The sequence below is a fragment of the Neophocaena asiaeorientalis genome, unplaced genomic scaffold, assembly GCF_003031525.2.
Source record: "Neophocaena asiaeorientalis asiaeorientalis breed wild unplaced genomic scaffold, Neophocaena_asiaeorientalis_V1.1 scaffold217, whole genome shotgun sequence".
In the NCBI taxonomy this organism is placed as follows: domain Eukaryota; kingdom Metazoa; phylum Chordata; class Mammalia; order Artiodactyla; family Phocoenidae; genus Neophocaena; species Neophocaena asiaeorientalis.
Genome location: NW_020172293.1, coordinates 1874430 through 1895728, shown reverse-complemented (window position 1 = coordinate 1895728; position 21299 = coordinate 1874430). Strand labels below are relative to the sequence as shown.

General features: G+C 38.3%; 1 protein-coding gene and 1 pseudogene across 1 annotated transcript in view; one reads left to right on the top strand and one right to left on the bottom strand.

Annotated features, from left to right (window-relative positions):
• The window catches only part of GPR158 (G protein-coupled receptor 158), a 300753-nt gene that overhangs the window by 175689 nt on the left and 103765 nt on the right, over positions 1-21299 (top strand). The window lies entirely within an intron of this gene.
• Positions 14287-14910, bottom strand: LOC112413479 (THO complex subunit 7 homolog pseudogene; annotated as a pseudogene).

Sequence of the window (21299 nt, the reverse complement as noted above, 5' to 3'; positions counted from 1 at the left end):
AAGCAGAAAAGTAAATAAGAGTGGGTATACAGAGGGAGTAACACTTGATTCTAAATGGAAAGAAACATCGGGAATGTCTTTCTAGAAAAGGCGATATTTGAACTGCTTTGAAAGATGAGTAGGAATTTTCTAGGTAAAAAGACAAAACCTGCAAAGTTCTTGGGATTAAAAAGAGCACAGTGGAACACAGCATGTGGTCTCTAGAATGTTTGAGATGAAGCTGGAAAGGTTGGAAGAGGCTAGAACATGAAGAGCTTTAAATGCTGAGATAAGGAATTTGGATTTATTTATAGCAAGCTATGCCAAGGATTTAAAAAAGGAAATGGTATGGTTGCATTCGTATTTTATTAGGAATCTCTGGCTGAACGTGGAAGATAACCTAGAATGTATGAGACTGCAAGTTTAGAGACCAGTCAGGGATCTGTTATACTAGTTTCCAGGAGAAATGAAGACAAACATGACTTAGGACAGTGACATAGGGGTGGGAGAAAGGGAATGATTTCCAAGCACAATGAGGAAGTAGAAGTGAAATGGTAGAGAGACCTTCAAGATGGCAGAGGAATAAGACGTGGAGATCACCTTCCTCCCCACAAATACATCAAAAATACCTCTGCATGTGGAACAACTCCTACAGAACACGTACTGAATGCTGGCAGAAGACCTCAGACTTCCCAAAAGGCAAGAAACTCCCCACGTACCTGGGTAAGGCATAAGAAGAAAGAAGAACAGAGACAAAAGAATAGGGATGGGTGGGAGCTGGGAGCTGAGGCTCGGGCTTCGGTCGGATCCCAAGGAGAGGACTGGGTTTGGCTGCGTGAACACAGCCTGAAGGGGCTGGTGTGCCACAGCTAGCCAGGAGGGAGTCTGGGAAAAAGTCTGGACCTGCTAAAGAGGCAAGAGACTTTTTCTTCTTTGTTTACTGGTGCGCGAGGAGAGGGGATTAAGAGCGCTGCTTAAAGGAGCTCCAGAGACAGACGCGAGCCGCGGCTAACAGCGCGGACCCCAGAGACGGGCATGAGATGCTAAGGCTGCTGCTGCCGCCACCAAGAAGCCTGTGTACAAGCACAGGTCACTATCCACACCCCGCTTCCGGGGAGCCTGTGCAGCCCGCCACTGCCAGGGTCCCGTGATCCAGGGACAACTTCCCCGGGAGAACGCACGGCGCGCCTCAGGCTGGTGCAACGTCACGCCGGCCTCTGCAGCTGCAGGCTCGCCCCGCATCCGTACCCCTCCCTTCCCTGGCCTGAGAGAGCCAGAGACCCCTAATCAGCTACTCCTTTAACCCTGTCCTGTCTGGACGAAAAACAGATGCCCTAAGGGGACCTACACGCAGAGGCGGGTCCAAATCCAAAGCTGAACTCCAGGAGCTGTGCGAACAAAGAAGAGAAGGGGAAATCTCTCCCAGCAGCCTCAGGAGCAGTGGATTAAATCTCCACAGTCAACTTGATGTGCCTGCATCTCCGGAATACCTGAATACACAATGAATCATCCCAAAATTGAGGCAGTGGACATTGGGAGCAACTGTAGACTTGGGGTTTGCTCTCTGCATCTAAGTTGTTTCTGGTTTTATGTTTATCTTAGTTTAGTATTTAGAGTTAATTATCATTGGTATATTTGTTTATTGATTTGGTTGCTCTTTTCCTTTTTTTTTGTATATATATATATATGGGGCCAAATCCAAAGCTGAACCACAGGAGCTGTGCGAACAAAGAAGAGAAGGGGAAATCTCTCCCAGCAGCCTCAGGAGCAGTGGATTAAATCTCCACAGTCAACTTGATGTGCCTGCATCTCCGGAATACCTGAATACACAATGAATCATCCCAAAATTGAGGCAGTGGACATTGGGAGCAACTGTAGACTTGGGGTTTGCTCTCTGCATCTAAGTTGTTTCTGGTTTTATGTTTATCTTAGTTTAGTATTTAGAGTTAATTATCATTGGTATATTTGTTTATTGATTTGGTTGCTCTTTTCCTTTTTTTTTGTATATATATATATTTTTTTTTTTCCTTTTCCTCTTTTTGTGAGTGTGTATGTGTATGCTTCTTTGTGTGATTCTGTCTGTATAGCTTTGCTTTTACCATTTGTCCTAGGGTTCTGTATGTCCTTTTTTTAAAAAATTTTTTACCATCCTTATTGGAGTATAATTGCTTTACAATGGTGTTAGTTTCCACTTTATAACAAAGTGAATCAGTTGTACATACACATATGTCCCCATATCTCTTCCCTCTTGCATCTGCCTCCCTCTCACCCTCCCTATCCCACCCCTCTAGGTGGTAACAAAGCACCAAGCTGATCTCCATGTGCTATGCAGCTGCTTACCACTACCTGTTTTACATTTGGTAGTGTATATATGTCCATGCGACTCTCTCACTTTGTCCCAGCTTACCCTTCCCCCTCTCCGTATCCTCAAGTCCATTCTCTAGTAGGTCTGCATCTTTATTCCCGTCTTGCCCCTAGATTCATCTGATCTTTTTTTTTTCTTTTTCTTTTAGATTCCATATATATATGTTAGGATACGGTATTTGTTTTTCTTTTTCTGACTTACTTCACTCTGTATGACAGTCTCTAGGTCCATCCACCTCACTACAAATAACTCAGTTTCGTTCCATTTTATGGCTGAGTAACATTCCATTGTATATATATGCCACATCTTCTTTATCCATTCACCTGTTGATGGACACTTAGGTTGCTTCCATGTCCTGGCTATTGTAAAAAGAGCTGCAGTGAACATTGTGGTATGTTCTTTATCAATTATGGTTTTCTCAGGGTATATGCCCAGTAGTGGGATTGCTTGGTCATATGGTAGTTCTATTTTTAGTTTTTTAAGGAACCTCCATACTGTTCTCCATAGTGGAGGTATCAATTTACATTCCCACCAACAGTGCAAGAGGGTTGCCTTATCTCTCCACCCTCTCCAGCATTTATTGTTTGTAGATTTTTTTCATGATGGCCATCTGACCCGTGTGAGATGATATCTCATTGTAGTTTTTTTTGTTTGTTTTGTGGAACGCAGGCCTCTCACTGTCGTGGTGTCTCCCGTTGCGGAGTACAGACTCCAGACACGCAGGCCCAGCGGCCATGGCCCACGGACCCAGCTGCTCCGCGGCACGTGGGATCCGCCCGGACCAGGGCATGAACCTGCGTCCCCCGCATCGGCAGGTGGACTCCCAACCACTGCGCCACCAGGGAAGCCCCTCACTGTAGTTTTGATTTGCATTTCTCTAATGATTCATGATGTTGAGCATTCTTTCATGTGTTTCTTAGCAATCTGTATATCTTCTTTGGAGAAATGTCTATTTAGGTCTTCTGCCCATTTTTAGATTGGGTTGTTTGTTTTTTTGATATTGAGCTGCATGAGTTCCTTGTATGTTTTGGAGATTAATCCTTTGTCAGTTGCTTCATTTGCAAATATTTTCTCCCATTCTGAGGGTCGTCTTTTTGTCTTGCTTATGGTTTCCTTGGCTGTGCAAAAGCTTTTAAGCTTCATTAGGTCCCATTTGTTTATTTTTGTTTTTATTTCCACTTCTCTAGGAGGTGGGTCAAAAAGGATCTTGCTGTGATTTATGTCATAGAGTGTTCTGCCTATGTTTTCCTCTAAGAGTTTTATAGTATCTGGCCATACATTTAGGTCTTTAATCCATTTTGAGTTTACTTTTGAGTATGGTGTTAGGGAGTGTTCTGATTTCATCCTTTTACATGTACCTGTCCAGTTTTCCCAGCACCAGTTATTGAAGAGGCTGTCTTTTCTCCACTCTATATTCTTTCCTCCTTTATCAAAGATAAGTTGCCCATATGTGCGTGGGTTTATCTTTGGGCTTTCTGTCCTGTTCCATTGATCTGTATTTTTGTGCCAGTACCATACTGTCTTGATTACTGTAGCTTTGTAGTATAGTCTCAAGTCTGGGAGCCTGACTCACCCAGCTGTTTTTCTTTCTCAAGATTGCCTTGGCTATTCGGGGTCTTTTGTGTTTCCATACGAATTGTGAAATTTTTTGTTCTAGTTCTGTGAAAAATGCCATTGATAGTTTGATAGGGATTGCATTGAATGCTTTGGGTAATATTCACAATGTTGATTCTTCCAATCCAAGAATGTGGTATATCTCTCCATCTATTTGTATCACCTTTAATTTCTTTCATCAGTGTTTTTTAGTTTTCTGCATACAGGTCTTTTGTCTCCTTAAGTAGGTTTATTCCTAGGTATTTTATTCTTTTGGTTGCAGTGGTAAATGGGAGAGTTTTCTTGATTTCACTTTCAGATTTTTCATCATTAGTGTATAGGAATGCAAGAGATTTCTGTGCATTAATTTTGTATCGTGCTACTTTACCAAATTCATTGATTAGCTCTAGTAGTTTTCTGGTAGCATCTTTAGGATCCTCTATGTATAGCATCATGTCATCTGCAAACAGTGACAGCTTTACTTCTTCTTTTCTGACTTGGATTCCTTTTATTTCTTTGTCTTATCTGATTGCTGTGGCTAAAACTTCCAAAACTATGTTGAATAATAGTGGTGAGAGTGGGCAACCTTGTCTTGTTCCTCATCTTAGTGGAAATGGTTTCAGTTTTTGACCACTGAGAATTATGTTGGCTGTGGTTTTGTCATATATGGCCTTTATTATGTTGAGATAAGCTCCCTTTATGCCTACTTTCTGGAGGGTTTTTATCATAAATGGGTGTTGAATTTTGTCGAAAGCTTTCTCTGCATCTGTTGAGATGATCATATGGTTTTTCTCCTTCAATTAGTTAATTTTTTATTTTCATTTTGGATGATCTGTCCATTGGTGAAAGTGGGGTGTTAAATTCCCCTTCTATGATTGTTACTGTCGATTTCCCCTTTTATGGCTGTTAGTATTTGCCTTATGTACTGACGTGCTCCTACGTTGGGTGCATAAATATTTACCATTGTTATATATTCTTCTTGGATTGATTCTCTTGATCATTTTGTAGTGTCCTTCTTGTCTCTTGTAATAGTCTTTGTTTTAAAGTCTATTTTGTCTGATATGAGAATTGCTACTCCAGCTTTCTTTTGATTTCCATTTGCATGGAATATTTTTTTCTATCCCCTCACTTTCAGTCTGTATGTGTCCCCAGGTCTGAAATGGCTCTCTTGTAGACAGCATATATACAGGTCTTATGTTTGTATCCATTCAGCCAGTCTGTGTCTTTTGGTTGGAGCATTTAATCCATTTACATTTAAGGTAATTATCGATATGTATGTTCCTATTCCCATTTTCTTAATTGTTTTGGGTTTATTATTGTAGGTCTTTTCCTTCTCTTGTGTTTTCTGCCTAGAGAAGTTCCTTTAGCATTTGTTGTAAAGCTGGATTGGTGGTGCTGAAATCTCTTAGCTTTTGCTTGTCTGTAAAGCTTTTTATTCCTCTGTCAAATCTGAATGAGATCCTTGCTGGGTAGAGTAATCTTGGTTGTAGGTTTTTCTCTTTCATCACTTTAAATATGTCTTGCCACTCCCTTCTGGCTTGCAGAGTTTCTGTTGGAGGATCAGCTGTTAAGCTTATGGGGATTCCCTTATGTGTTACTTGTTGTTTTTCCCTTGATGCTTTTAATATTTGTTCTTTTTATTGAGTTTTTGATAGTTTGATTATTATGTGTCTTGGCCTGTTTCTCCTTGTATTTATCCTGTATGGGATTCTCTGTGCTTCCTGGACTTGATTAACTATTTCCTTTCCCATATTAGGTAAGTTTTCAACTATAATCTCTTCAAATATTTTCTCAGACCCTTTCTTTTTCTCTTCTTCTTCTGGGACCCCTATAATTCGACTGTTGGTGCATTTAATGTTGTCCCAGAGGTCTCTGAGACTGTCCTCAATCCTTTTCAGTCTTTTTTCTTTCTTCTGCTCTGCAGTAGTTATTTCCACTATCTTATCTTCCAGGTCACTTATCCGTTCTTCTGCCTCAGTTAGTATGCTACTGATCCGTTCTAGAGATTTTAAATTTTCATTTATTGTGTTGTTCATCATTTTTTGTTTGCTCTTTAGTTATTTTAGGTCCTTATTAAACATTTCTTGTGTTTTCTCCATTCTATTTCCAAGATTTTGGATCATCTTTACCATCATTATTCTGAATTCTTTTTCAGGTAGACTGCCTATTTCCCCTTCATTTGTTAGGTCTGGTGGGGTTTTGCCTTGCTCCTTCATCTGCTGTGTGTTTCTCTGTCTTCTCATTTTGCTTCACTTAACTGTGTTTGGGGTCTCCTTTTTGCAGGCTGCAGGTTCATAGTTTCCATTGTTTTTGGTGTCTGTCCCCAGTGGCTAAGGTTGGTTCAGTGGGTTGTGTAGGCTTCCTGGTGGAGGGGACTAGTGCCTGTGTTCTGGTGGATGAGGGTGGATATTGTCTTTCTGGTGAGCAGGTCCACATTTGGTGGTGTGTTTTGGGGTGTCTGTGGCCTCATTATGATTTTAGGCAGCCTCTCTGCTAATGGATGGGATTGTGTTCCTGTCTTGCTAGTTGTTTGGCATAGGGTGTCCTGCACTGTCGCTTGCTGGTCGTTGAGTGAAGCTGGCTGTTGGTGTTGAGATGAAGATCTCTGGGAGATTTTCACCGTTTGATATTACGTGGAGCTGGGACGTCTCTTGTGGACCAGTGTCCTGAAGTTGGCTCTCCCACCTCAGAAGCACAGCACTGACTCCTGGCTGCAGCACCAAGAGCCTTTCATCCACACAGCTCAGAATAAAACGGAGAAACAAAAGAAAGAAAGATGATAAAATAAAATAACGTAAAATAAAATAAAGTTATTAAAATAAAAAATAATTGTTATGAAAAAAAAATTTTTTAAGTAATAAAAAAAAGGACAGAGAGAACCCTAGGACAAATGGTAAAAGCAAAGCTATACAGGCAAAATCACACACAGAAGCATACACATACACACTCACAAAAAGAGAAAAAGGGTAAAAATATGTACATATATCGTTGCTCCCAAAGTCCACCTCCTCAATTTCGGATGATTCATTGTCTCTTCAGGTATTCCACAGATGCAGGTACATCAAGTTGGAGATTTAGTGGAGATTTAGTCCGCTGCTTCTGAGGCTGCTGGGTGAGATTTCCCTTTCTGTTCTTTGTTCGCACAGCTCCTGGGGTTCAGCTTTGGATTTGGACCCGCCTGTGCGTGTAGGTCGCCTGAGCGTGTCTGGTCTTTGCTCAGACAGGATGGGGTTAAAGGAGCAGCTGATTCTGGGGCTCTCACTCGCTCAGGCAATGGGGAGGGAGGGGTTCGGATGCGGGACGAGCTTGTGGCAGCAGAGGCCACTGTGACTTTTCACCAACCTGAGGCGTGCTGTGCGTTCTACCGGGGAACTTGTCCCTGGATCACGGGACCCTGGCAGTGGCGGGCTGCACAGGCTCCCGGGAGGGAGGTGTGGATAGTGACCTGTGCTAGCACACAGGCTTATTGGTGGCTGCAGCAGCCACCAAGTGTATTACTTAGTGTCTCATGCCTGTCTCTGTGGTCCGCGCTGATAGCCGCAGCTCGTGCCCGTCTCTGAAGCTCCTTTAAGCAGCGCGCTTAATCCCCTCTCCTCGCACACCAGGAAACAAAGAGGGAAGAAAAAGTCTCTTGCCTCTTCGGCAGCTCCAGACCTTTCCCGGACTGCCTCCCGGCTAGCTGTGGCGCACTAGCGCCTTCAGGCTGTGTTCATGCCGCCAACCCCAGTCCTCTCCCTGGCATCTGACTGAAGCCCGAGCCTCAGTTCCTAGCCCCAACCCGTCCCAGCAGGTGAGCAGAGCAGCCTCTTGGGCTGGTGAGTGCCGGTCGGCCCTGATCCTCTGTGCGGGAATCTGTCCACTTTGCCCTCCGCACCCCTGTTGCTGCACTCTTCTCCGTGGCTCCAAAGCTTCCCGCTCTGCCACCCGCAGTCTCCACCCATGAAGTGGCTTCCTAGTGTGTGGAAACCTTTCCTCCTTCACAGCTCCCTCCCACTGGTGCAGGTTCCATCCCTATTCTTTGTCTCTGTTTTTTCTTTCTTCTTTTACCCTACCCAGGTACGTGGGGAGTTTCTTGCCTTTTGGGAGGTCTGAGGTCTTCTGCCAGCATTCAGTAGGTGTTCTGTAGGAGTTGTTCCACATGTAGATCTATTTCTGATGTAATTTTTGGGAGGAAGGTGATCTGCACGTCTTAGTCTTCCGCCATCTTGAAGCTTCCCCGCTCTTCTTTTTTTTTTTTTTGCTGTACGTGGGCCTCTCACTGTTGTGGCCTCTCCCGTTGCAGACCATAGGCTCCCAAATGAGGCCACCATCACTCTGATACCAAAACCAGACAAAGATGTCACAAAGAAAAAGCTACAGGCAAATAACACTGATGAACATTGATGCAAAAATCCTCAACAAAATACTAGCAAACAGAATCCAACAGCACAATAATAGGATCATACACCATGATCAAGTGGGGTTTATCCCAGGAATGCAAGGATTCTTCAGTATACGTAAATCAATCAATGTGATAAACCATATTAACAAATTGAAGGAGAAAACCTATCTGATCATCTCAGTAGATGCAGAAAAAGCTTTCAACAAAATTCAACACCCATTTATGATAAAAACCCTCCAGAAAGTAGGCATAGAGGGAACTTACCTCAACTTAATAAAGGCCATATATGACAGACCCACAGCCAACATAATTCTCAGTGGTGAAAAACTGAAACCATTTCCTCTAAGATCAGGAACACAGCAAGGTTGTCTGCTCATGACAGTTATTTAACATAGTTTTGGAAGTTTTAGCCACAGCAATCAGATAAGACAAAGAAATAAAAGGAATCCAAATCGGAAAAGAAGTAAAGCTGTTACTGTTTGCAGGTGACATGATACTATACATAGAGAATCCTAAAGATGCCAGCAGAAAACTACTAGAGCTAATCAATGAATTTGGTAAAGTAGCAGGATACAACATCAATGCACAGAAATCTCTTGCATTCCTATACACTAATGATGAAAAATCTGAAAGAGAAATTAAGGGAACACTCCCATTTACCATTGCAACCAAAAGAATAAAATATCTAGGAATAAACCTACCTAAGGAGACAAAAGACCTATATGCAGAAAACTATAAGACTCTGATGAAAGAAAATAAAATTTATACAAACAGATGGAGAGATATGCCATGTTCTTGGCTTGGAAGAGTCAACATTGTGAAAATGACTATATTACCCAAAGCTATCTACAGATTCATTGCAATCCCTATCAAACTACCACTGGCATTTTTCACAGAACTAGAACAAAAAATTTCACAATTTGTATAGAAACACAAAGAAACCCGAATAGCCAAAGTAATCTTGAGAAAGAAAAATGTAGCTGGAGGAATCAGGCTCCCTGACTTCAGACTATACTACAGAGCTACAGTAATCAAGATAGTATGGTACTGGCACAAAAACAGAAATATAGATCAATGGAACAGGATAGAAAGCCCAGAGATAGACCCACGCTTGTATGGTCACCTTATCTTTGATAAAGCAGGCAAGAATATACAGTGGAGCAAAGACAGCCTCTTCAATAATTGGTGCTGGGAAAACTGGACAACTACATGTAACAGAATGATATTAGAACACTCCCTAACACCATACTCAAAAATAAACTCAAAATGGATTAAAGACCTAAATGTAAGGCCAGACACTATAATACTTTTAGAAGAAAACATAGGAAGAACACTCTATGACATAAATCACAGCAAAATCCTTTTTGACCCACATCCTAGAGAAGTGGAAATAAAAACCAAAATAAACAAATGGGACCTAATGAAACTTAAAAGCTTTATTAGCACAGCAAAGGAAACCATAAAAAAGATGAAAAGACAACCCTCAGAATGGGAGAAAATATTTGAAAATGAAGTAACTGACAAAGGATTAATCTCCATAATTTACAAGCAGTTCATGCAGTTCAATATCAAAAGAACAAATAACCCTATCCAAAAATGGGCAGAAGACCTAAGTAGACATTTCTCCAAAGAATATATACAGATTGCCAACAAACGCATGAAAGGATGCTCAACATCTCTAATCATTAGAGAAATGCAAATCAAAACTATAATGAGGTATCACCTCACACAGATGGTCAGAATGGCCATCTTCAAAAACTCTACAAGCAATAAATGCTGGAGAGGGTGTGGAGAAAAGGGAACCCTCTTGCACTGTTGGTGGGAATGTAAATTGATACAGCCACTATGGAGAACAGTATGGAGGTTCCTTAAAAAACTAAAAATAGAACTGTCATATGACCCGGTAATTACACTGGTGGGCATATATCCTGAGAAAACCATAATTCAAAATGAGTCATGTACCACAGTGTTCATTGCAGCACTACTTACAATAGCCAGGACATGGAAGCAACCTAATTGTCCATCGACACTTAGGAGATCAGCTTGGTGTTTTGTGACCACCTAGATGGGTGGGATAGGGAGGGTGGGAGGAAGACACAAGAGGGAGGAGGTATGAGGATATATGTATATGTATAGCTTATTCACTTTGTTATATAGCAGAAACTAACCATTGTAAAGCAATTTTACTCCAATTAAGATGTTAAAAAAAAAAAGAAATGGTATTGGCAGTGGTGAAAGAGAGAAAGAAGAGTCTAGGATGACTCTCAAGATTGTAATGTGATTTTCTGCGTGATTTTTGAAGCCATTAACAAAGAGAGGGTATTTTGAAGGAATAGGTTTGGATGGACAAAGGTGAGTTTGGTTTTGGACATGCTGAGATTAGGTCATCCATGAACCCTAGCTGGAGAATACTGGAGTGGTGCTCAGAAGAGAGGTCAGAGCTAGAGATAGATTTGAGTTACCACGATGGGGTATTCACTGATGCTGTGGGAATGAAATAGGTATTCCAGAGAAAGGATGTGAAGAAGAGGGGCAGACTTACTGTGTACCACTGAGGAATAATTTAGATAAGAAAACGCTTGTTCTAAGTCTTTATGCAAAACTTGAATCACCTGAGGGATTTATATTTTAAGATACAGGAAGGGAAAGTAATCTAATTATTTTGATGTCCATTTGCTCTGATTTATTTATTCTGCTGGTATCAGGAGAACTGATGTTGAAATGCCTTAAAATAAGTTCTATCTATTTACAGCTCTCTGTGAGTCTGGAAGTCACAAAATCTTTGTAAATTTTCCAAGTCTTTGAGAACAGCCTTCATGATATGTGCTTTCAGACCACAGGCATATGGTGAGAGTTTGCTTGCCTTCCAAAAGCAGACATTGAGAAACAGGAGAGTTTGGTTATAGTTTAGACAGTTTTTGAACTGATTTAGCAGTAATGGGTCAACTTTGTTTTAATGACTATATTTTATTTTCTTGAGAACATACACTGTGGATGTTCTCATGGATTTCCATATATATATTTCAGAATTTAAAAAATTTTATCTGGCATGTAGTCCATTCATATTCATGACTAGACATGTGAATATGGTCATTTTAATGATGTAAAGCAAAAACACTGTATGTAATTCTCTTGTAATTGACGAGCTCAAGTTCTAGCCTATTTTTAATTTTAATTTTTATTTTTTTTGCGGTACGCAGGCCTCTCACTGCTGTGGCCTCTCCTGTTGCGGAGCACAGGCTCCGGACGCGCAGGCTCAGCGGCCATGGCTCATGGGCCTAGCCGCTCCGCGGCATGTGGGATCTCCCCGGACCAGGGCACAAACCCGTGTCTCCTGCATCGGCAGGCGGACTCTCAACCACTGTGCCACCAGGGAACCTCTAGCTTATTTTTTAATTGAAATAGATTTGACATACAACATTGTATAAATTTAAGGTGTATATGTTTTTTGATACGTTTGTATATTGTAGTATGACTGCTATTGTAGTGATAATTAGCACCTCTATCACATCACATGAATTGTCTTTTTTTAGTGGTTAGACTCATTACATTCTAGTCTCTTAGCAAGTTTGATGGTTGTAATACAATGTTGTTAAAGATATTCTAGCCTGTTTTCTTCTTATATTGGGTTACTATAAAAATGTGTCTGCCAAAACCACTTGTAAACAAGTAGGTAATGTGAACAGATTCTCATGTGAATTGATCTGAATGTTTACCAGCAAATAGATACATTTTGTTCTTATAAGACAAATAAACAACTTTTTCGTATTTGTAGTGATATTTTAAGTTGGTAGATAAAATAGGGGAGATAATACAACAAAATCTTCTGTCAGTTTTAATAATAGCAAATGGGGTTTTTGTTGCTCTGTTTGTTTTTATGGTGCCCTTTTGGAAAAAGGCATTTTCTGAGGCCAGAAAAAAAGTGATTTTTGAAAGGCCATACAAAATGTTATTTCAAATTTAAACATAATTGAAATATATTAGCAAAAACTTACTCATATTAGAAATGAATTCAGGAACTCATTGAATGACAAAATTGTTTATATCTAAGAAGAACAGAATCAGAACTTATCAGTAGATTTCTAGACACTTTTCAAAATAATTTTTTGTGTGCAATGAGAAATTAGCAGGCATATATGTTTTATATAGTTATGGTACCTTTTCCTATAAATAGTGTATTCTTGAAGAATTGAATTTAACTTGAATTTTTAATGGATTTTATTGAATAGGATAAATAATAAAATATTATTTATTAGAATAATAATAGAATAAATAGAATAAACTAATACTAATAAAGTTTACCCAAAGACACAGAGCCAATAAGCAAAACTCAGATCATAAAGGCTTCAGAGCTTACCTATTTAAAAATTTTTTATTTTATATTGGAATATAGTTGATTTACAATGTTGTGTTAGTTTCAGATGTACAGCAAAGTGATATAGTTATACATATATCTATTCTTTTTCAGATTCTTTTCCGATATAGGTTATTACAGAGTATTGAATATAGTTCCCTGTGCTATTCAGTAGGTCCTTGTTGATTATCTATTTTATTATATATAGTAGCGTATATGTGAATCCCAACCTCCTAGTTTATCCTTTCCTGTCTTTCCCCTGTGGTAACCATAAGTTTGTTTTCTATATTGTGAGTCTATTTCTGTTTTGTAAATAAGTTCATTTGTATCATTTTTTAGATTCCACATGACATTTGTCTTTCTCTGTCTGACTTACTTCACTCAGTATGATAATCTCTAGGTCCATCCATGTTGCTGCAAATGGCATCATTTCATTCTTTTTTATGGCTGAGTAATATTCCATTGCATATATGTACCACTTCTCCTTAACAGCTTACATATTTAATTACCACCCTATGTGTGATATTCCTGTTTCTTGGAGTGTGGGTAGAGAACTCTGAGCTTCCTGTCAATTTCTTGCTCCCTTTCCTGTAGGGCTCTCTTCCATCTTTGCAAAGTGATCAGATAGAAGTAAATGAATGGGAAGTATGGAAATGTCATTGGCTTAAATGTAAATTAATAGAATATACAAATTGAAGGTACAAATGGTAGAAGTACCAGAAAGTTATATACTATTGCTTTCTTTGTGAGTTTACCCGTTGTGTGATAGGTCTTGCAAATTGGTGGCACCAATTTCATGAGATTTGAGGAGTAATAAAAGGTCTGTTGATTTTTATCTTTATCCACCTTAGTGTGAGTTTCAAATCCTTTGTTATTTATTTATTTTTATGAAGGTACAGTTTACATAGAGTGAAATGCATGAATATTAACTGTACAGTGCAGTGTGTTTGACAAATGCATACACCCATGTATGCATGCAAAAAGGCAATCTATGCCTTTTTCAAGATGTAGAAGTTTCCATTCTCCCCAGAGAGTTGTCTCTTGCCCTTTCCCAGTCAATCCCCACACCTCCCTCTCAGAGTTCTATCACTGTAGATTAGTTTTGTCTGTTCTAGAACTCCATATAAATGGAATCATGCAGTGTGTTCTCTTTTGTTTCTGGCTTCTTTAACGTATACTGTGTAATCTTTGAGATTCATATTGACTGTGTGAATCACCATTTCCCCTTCTATTTCTGAGTGGTATTTCATTGTAAGAATATTATTATAATTTGTTTTTTCATTTCATGTTGGATGGATATTTGTGTTGTTCTCCTTTTTGATTATTATAAATCAAGTTGCTGTGAACATTCTTTTTTGTTTTTCAACTTGAAAGCATTTTATTAAACATTTTTGGATGTTGCTTCCTACTTTTAAGTAAAAAAAGGCATTTCAATATAAACAAATATATAATGAAGTCATCTCCCTTTATGTGAAGAAATATGAATGAACTTTGCATTAATATTTAAAGGCAAAGTAGTTCATTGCCCAAACTTTAAATATCTCAAGAGCACAACAAATTCTGAACACACTAAGATCATGTTGCTACTTCAGTATTCTTGGGAATGGTGAGTGATTAGTTGGTCTGTGGTTTAGGATTGGTTTCCATGCTTGTTTCTTGAGCTTCTTCTACCTCTGAGAGCTTTTTATCGTTTTCCAGTGTTTGTTGAAGTTCATGGATGGTGCTAAGAAGAACGTGAAACTGTTTCCTTCTCAATTCCAGCTTATCTTCAATACTTCATTTAATATGTGAAAGATGCTCTCATTCTTTTCCCAGAGCCTGTAGTTCCTTTAATGTCTCATGCCTCTCTGGATGACGCAGAATCACTTTTGCCAGTGCATCATATTCTTGGCTATCTTTTTGCATTCATTTTGCTTGAAGAATTTGCTTTTTGCACTCAGTGATTTTTTCATGTGCTCCAGCAATGCTACCTTCTATTTCTTTGTAAATTTTTTCATAATTTTCCATTTCTCTGAGATTCATATCATATACCAGCAAACTTTTGCCCATTGAAAATTCACATTGAGACAGTGTGCTCAGCATACGTTGGTACTGGCTGTATCCCTCTTCCTGGGATCCAGAGTTGTGCCACTTAATGAAACTTTTCGCTAGCAGATTAATTTCCCCATCATCTCCAGTGCCATCTCCATCAATGAGGAGACGCTTCTGTATGACTTCGTTATCAGTCACGGCTCCCATGTGAGCGGTGGCGGTGGCCACTGTGAACATTCTTATACAAGTTTTTTTTTGCAATCAAATGTTTTTCTTTCACCTACGATTAGAATTGCTTGGTCATAGGGCAGATGTATTTTTAACTTTCATAAGATGCTGCCAAACCATTTTCCAAAGTGGTTGTTACTGTATTTTATATTCCCATTAGCAATGTATGGAAATTCGCCTTGCTCTAAATCCGCTCCACATTTGGTATTGTCAGTCTCTTTAATTTTAACAATTTTAGAAGGTATCTTTTTATTATTTTAATCTTTTCAACCTTTCTGTGAGATTAGAATTTTAAACTGTTCTGTATTGTAAAAGCAATATATTTTACAGAGTTTGGAAAAGACTGAAAATTTTAAGTAATAATGTAAAAATTACCTATAAGTCCGCAATTTAGTTTTCTAAACATTTAGTAGAAAATTATTTTCATATATATAAATTATAATCTTATACTCTTTTGTCGTTAAATATGTCCCCAAACCTTGAACTTTATGACATAATATTATTATACTATAGAGTATATTATAATTCATTTTACCATTTGTCAAGTTTTTGGGATGTGGATTGCCCCTATCCTTTCATGTGTTTGTTGACAATCTGTATATATTCTTTGGAGAAATGTCTATTTAGGTCTTCTGCCCATTTTTGGATTTGAAACATTCTTATAACTAAATCTTGTGTGTGATTCAGATTACTTCCTTGGGGCAACTTCCTGCCAGATCACAGTGTTGTCTCATTGTCTCATTTCCAGTCTTTATAACTTATTGTATTAGAAATTCCAGAATAATGTAAAATCCCACGGTTGCCATCAGGCGTCCTTATCGTTTGCCTACTTAAGAAGAATTCCTTCCTCACCACTATAGATGTTCTTTCTCTTAGGAAGTGATGCTCATGAATATTGCTTTCCACATTAATTTCAGTTGTGATAAGTGTTCCACTCATGGAGGCACTCTGTGTGATGAGCATAGAACATGGAAACTTACCCAGTTTGGGTAGTTCTATGAAACTCCTGTGTCTACCGCCTGGTGTGTTACAGTGAAGGCACTTAAAAAAAACCCTATATTGTGTGAAAAGTCAGTGAAAGTAAGACCTCAGGAATGAGTTGATGTGAGCCAAGTTGATGTGAGTTGATGTGAAGTATCTAAAATTTTGATAGATACTTCAAAACTGCTTAATCAAAGGCTTCATCATTTTATATTTCTATCAGCATGAAAGTGTCCATTTTCTAGCATTCTAACCAGTAATTGATATTATCAATGTTTTTAACTTTTTGAATCTAATGGATTAAAAATGATATATTTTAAATTTACATTTCCCAGTTACTTGTGAGAGTGAGTACTTTTTTCTCATTTTTATTTCAATTTGTATTTCTGCTTTGAATTTCCTGTTCACAGCAGGGCTGTGATTTTCCATTTCACATGTGTCTTTATATTTCAGTGGAGGTTAGTAAAGGTTGCTTCAGGAGCTGCTATCCAATGCTATTTTAAATGACAGCTTTAAAAGTTGGATTTTGAAAGTGATAGGGGCAAGGTTGAGTGATACCATTATATAATGTCAGTTCTGTCAATTTCCCTGGGCAAGTTTTTTATCCTCTTTAAACCTCAGCCTCCTCATTTATAAAGTGGGGATAATAATAGTACCTACTATTTGTCATGAGGGTTAAATGTTTTTGTGAGGATTAATTAATATAAAGTGCCTAGGATAATGGCTGGCACAAAAATTCGACTGTCATCATTTGTTACGTAATGTTGTCAGTGTTGTTACTTATTACCACTTTTATTATCAACATTTTGTTAAAGTCAGAGGTGTCTTTGGGAAAAATGGCACTGAATGAGCAAATTAGCAATACTAGGTACAATTTCAGGTCTCTGTTTTACCCAGTACAGTGGTTGTGGATTTACTCCCTTTCCCCAGAGTTGGCTTTTTCATTCCCAGAATTTATGCATTTATACTTCCTTCATGGTCTTAAAGATGTGGTCAAAAAAGAAACAAAGAGAAAACCATAGTAAGTGGAGTATATTCCTGGGGGCGTTAGGAAGCCGCTCTTCTGGACCTTGAAATCACACCTGCACAGCATGTCGTGAAACCTGTCACATGATGAAAGCTGCATTTCAGAGGCACCTTCCTTGTTATACAAACTTCTGCTACAAAGACAGAAAGAATAAAGGGAAGCAAACCTACTCGCTTAGCTTGTCCTCAACAAAGGCTTAGGGGATTTTCTGAGGCACAGATGTGTGTAGTTATGGTTAGATAGACTGACTCAATGGAATTTAAATGCGCAACTGGGAAGAAAAGACTTTTTTGAAATATGAATTTCTTCTTTAAAAAATCTTCAACAGAAGATGAGGATGATGGGGTCCCTCTTATTCCTAAAAGGAGCCTCTGCATTCTAGTTTCTGATTGAATGTAGATACCTTGGTTTGCTTCCATATAGGAACAGTCTCTGAGGAAACTGTCATAGACAGTGAGGTTTGGGGGCACCAGGAGGCCCACTGTGCTGATAGCCTTGCTCTTAACTTTCAGAGTTCAAGGTCTTTGCCTTTAGGTTTTAAGTGTTGGCCATCTACTTTGTCTTCCAAGTCCTACCTGGAGGAGCAACCATTAAACTACTATTAATCACTAACACCCTAATTGGCATTTATTGTATCCCTTTTATTTAAAGAAGGTGGGTAAAATTAAGGCATGGAAGAAATTAGAAGTTAGGGATTAGGAGAAATAAGGGAATTCCTTTGAAATGTATGCCTAACTTGAAGAGGGCAGGCCTGGATGAGATGACAGAATTGATTGAAGTAATGGAGATGAAGACGAGTGAATACAGAGGCAGGTGTCTGTGAGGAAGCTGAGAGGACAGTGACCCCACCCATGCCTGAGTTTTCTCTTGTAACTTGACAGTTTCTTCTATGTCCCTCCTCTCTCCTTCTCCCTCCTACCTCCTCTTATTAAGATTTTGACCGTTTAACTTATCCTCTAAGTTGAAGAGGAGCCCATGGAGTAAAAGTGAAGGATTTTCTCTCCACTTGAATGTGCATCAGCACGCATTACCTTCTCACTTATTTACTCAGGGAAACAGTTGGTCAACAAAATTTGGAGGGGGTTCTGGAAAATACCAAAAGTAAAACTAGGAATATTTCATAAAATCCACTTTTATTTCTAGCCTATAGATGTAGATTTTAGATAGTTTGACTACAAAATAGGCAATTGATTACCATTAACCAGGATGGGAAACATGAAGAGAAAAGCAGATTGCAAAATGGAAAAATTTAGTTTTTGAAATCTTGAGTTTGAGGTGCCTATGGGTCATTCAGGTAGAACTGTTTTATAGCCAACTGAAAATATGGCTCTGGAGCTCGAGAAAGAGGCTTAGACTGAAGATACAGATTTGGAGTCATTACTTTAAAAAGCTTCAAATATTGATTGTTTATAGAAAACTACTTTAGTAATAGTTCATCTTTCAATGAGGTTAAACACAATTGCTTTTTAAAAAATCGATTACATTGTAAAACTTTTTTCTAAATTTTGGTTTTATAACATTGTTTTAACTTTTTAATGATTCTCTAGTGTCAAATTTCGGCTTGTACTTAATTATTTCTCTTGTATCTTTTTGATTTGATAGTCTAATTCAAATGCATTTGTATAATATATTTTAGAGCAAAGAATAACTAAGTAGGATCCAACAAAGAGAAGAGAGAAGACTAATTAAAATAACCCTCAGTTAGTGTGACCTTTTTATATTCTATATTAAAGAGCATCTGTTTCTAATTAAAACATGAATTTATTATTTGAAAATCTTTCCTGAACCATGTTCATAATATAAAATATAAAACTTTAAAATATCAAGATAATTATTAATTGCAAATATGTTATGACTTGCTAATAAACATTAAGACTAACTGAAGTAGCAGAATTTAGTGAAACAAATGGTTAGAATTGACAGTCACAATGTAAACAGGATGTTAATTAATATGACTCCCATTTTTTCCACTTCGTCTTTTGCTAAACAAGTTTAAGAGTGATACACTCCATGTGAACTGAATTTCATAATACCCATTTAACAGATCTTCTTAATGCACCAAAGTTTGACAAAAATCAGAATCCAATCTACTCCATCTAATCTAGAAATATTTATACTATTTTAGAGATAGAATTTCGAATTCCTGTTTCCGTCATCTTTGCATCTAAGTAGCAGTCATTCTCCCACAACCTTTTATAGTCTACCTTTGTTTTTGCCTGTCAGATATAATACTGCTATTTTAAATTTCCGAACCGCTTACTCTTCTTGCAAGTAGGGGGCATCTCTTACACCTCATTAAATCATCTATTTGTTTATCCACCAAAATGCTCATCATATTTCTTTGTACATTTGTAAATGTCTTATCCGAATGGAACTTTTTGTTAGACTATCTCCAAATTTCAGACACAGTATGAAATATCTCTTCATTTTACACTCTGTCTAGTCATTCCATGCACTTCCAAACATGCTATAGAAGACAGACAATGTGTTAAAGACAAGCTTAACAGCTCTAAGCAATTCTGTTTCTGTTCTCACATTTTTTCCCCCATTTAAGAAGCCTGAGGAGAGTTGATGTTGTCCAGCTAACATCTAATGGGCCCTATTGCCTATGTGTGAGCAGTAGTATTTTAAAGTAGTCACCTTACAGATCACAGTGTTCAACATACCAAATTAAAAAAAAATTCTGAGATTAGAAAGTTCAAATGATGAAGAAAGATTGCTTAGATTTGTTGCTACTTAGCTATCAGGTGAAACTGAGCAAAAAATGTCATCTCTTGAATTTCTCTGGGTATAAAATATACTTAAGTTTAAAAAAATGATTGGTGTCAGACTAGATGATATTTGAGTTTACCTCAGTGTAACTAAGATTGATTTTTGAAAAAGTAAGCAAAGTGTTTTGTCTCATTAATATCAAATTTTAAAGTACTTAATACTTTATGTTTTAATTATCATTCCATTCCATTTTCATGAGAGGGAATTTGTTTTTTCAGTGATCTACTTTTTATTTGAAAATATATCCATTACTCTCAGTAGCTTTTTTTTCTTTCTTTTTTTTTTTTTTTGCGGCACGCGGGCCTCTCACTGTTGTGGCCTCTCCCGTTGCGGAGCGCAGGCTCAGCGGCCATGGCTCACGGGCCCAGCCGCCCCGCGGCATGTGGGATCTTCCCAGACCGGGGCACGAACCCACGTCCCCTGCATCGGCAGGCGGGCTCTCAACCACTGCGCCACCAGGGAAGCCCTCTCAATAGGTTTTAATCAATAATAGAATAAGCAAATGACATATTCTGTTTCAATAATTTCATACCACTTTACTTAAGTAATCCTTCTCAAGGCAAGATTCTTTTTGTAATATCTTAGTCTGTACCATTCACTTCGGTGTGCTTTTTTGACACTTAAGAGAATTCATCTCCATGAATAGAGTATGAATTACTCTATTTATTAGTATTGAAAGAAAAGGGAATAGGAGGTTGCAAATAGATTATAGAGAAGTAGCAGCTATTTTTGTAAAGAAGCTGTGGGAAAAATGAGGACAAATCAGGACATAATCATCTGCATCTTGGGAATGCATTCCAGTGGCATCTTGCTGGGGAGGCTGAGTGCGGGAATGACAAAGTCTAATAGGAAGTGCTTTGGCATTTAAGTTGCTTTGGTCATAAGCACAGACAGGTGACCCTGGCTGAGTAAAGGTGATCCAAAATGTTCCTTCTCATGCATTCTAGTTATTCTGCATCTCTGCAACAGCAGTGGGAGTCAACCACTTTGAGTTATAAAATCAGGCACTGAACTCCTAAAAGATGAGACACTTCTAGGTGTCCACATCATCTGAAACAAAGCAAAGGGGGAACAAGGCAAGCATCTCACGAAATCCTGCAAAGCAACCAGGAGACGTTTCTGCCCAGCAATGCATGGTGAACCATAACTAACAATGAATGAATGGTTGTTTTTTACTTCACATATATAAAATATCATTGACTTTTTTCTTAGTGTGCTGTACTGTTTTAAAGAATATGAAACTATGTATACGTTACTCTGAATTTTATTTTTGGATAAACTTATTTTTCTAAAAGGTCTTAAACAACACCATTGCAAATTACCATGTCATACAAAAATGAGCTTTCTTATGAAGTCTTAGAAATTTAAAAGAATTCCTAATTAAGGCCATGTGACAATTTGTTTCAGTGTTTTACATAAAACTGTCAGGAATTTAAAATCGACTAGCAACCTATTTTTATTATTAATTAATTAATTTATTTTATTTATTTTTGGCTCAGTTGGGTCTTTGTTGCCGCGCGCGGGCTTTCTCTAGTTACGGCTTGCGGAGGCTGCTCTTTGTTGCAGTGCGCGGGCTTCTCATTGCGGT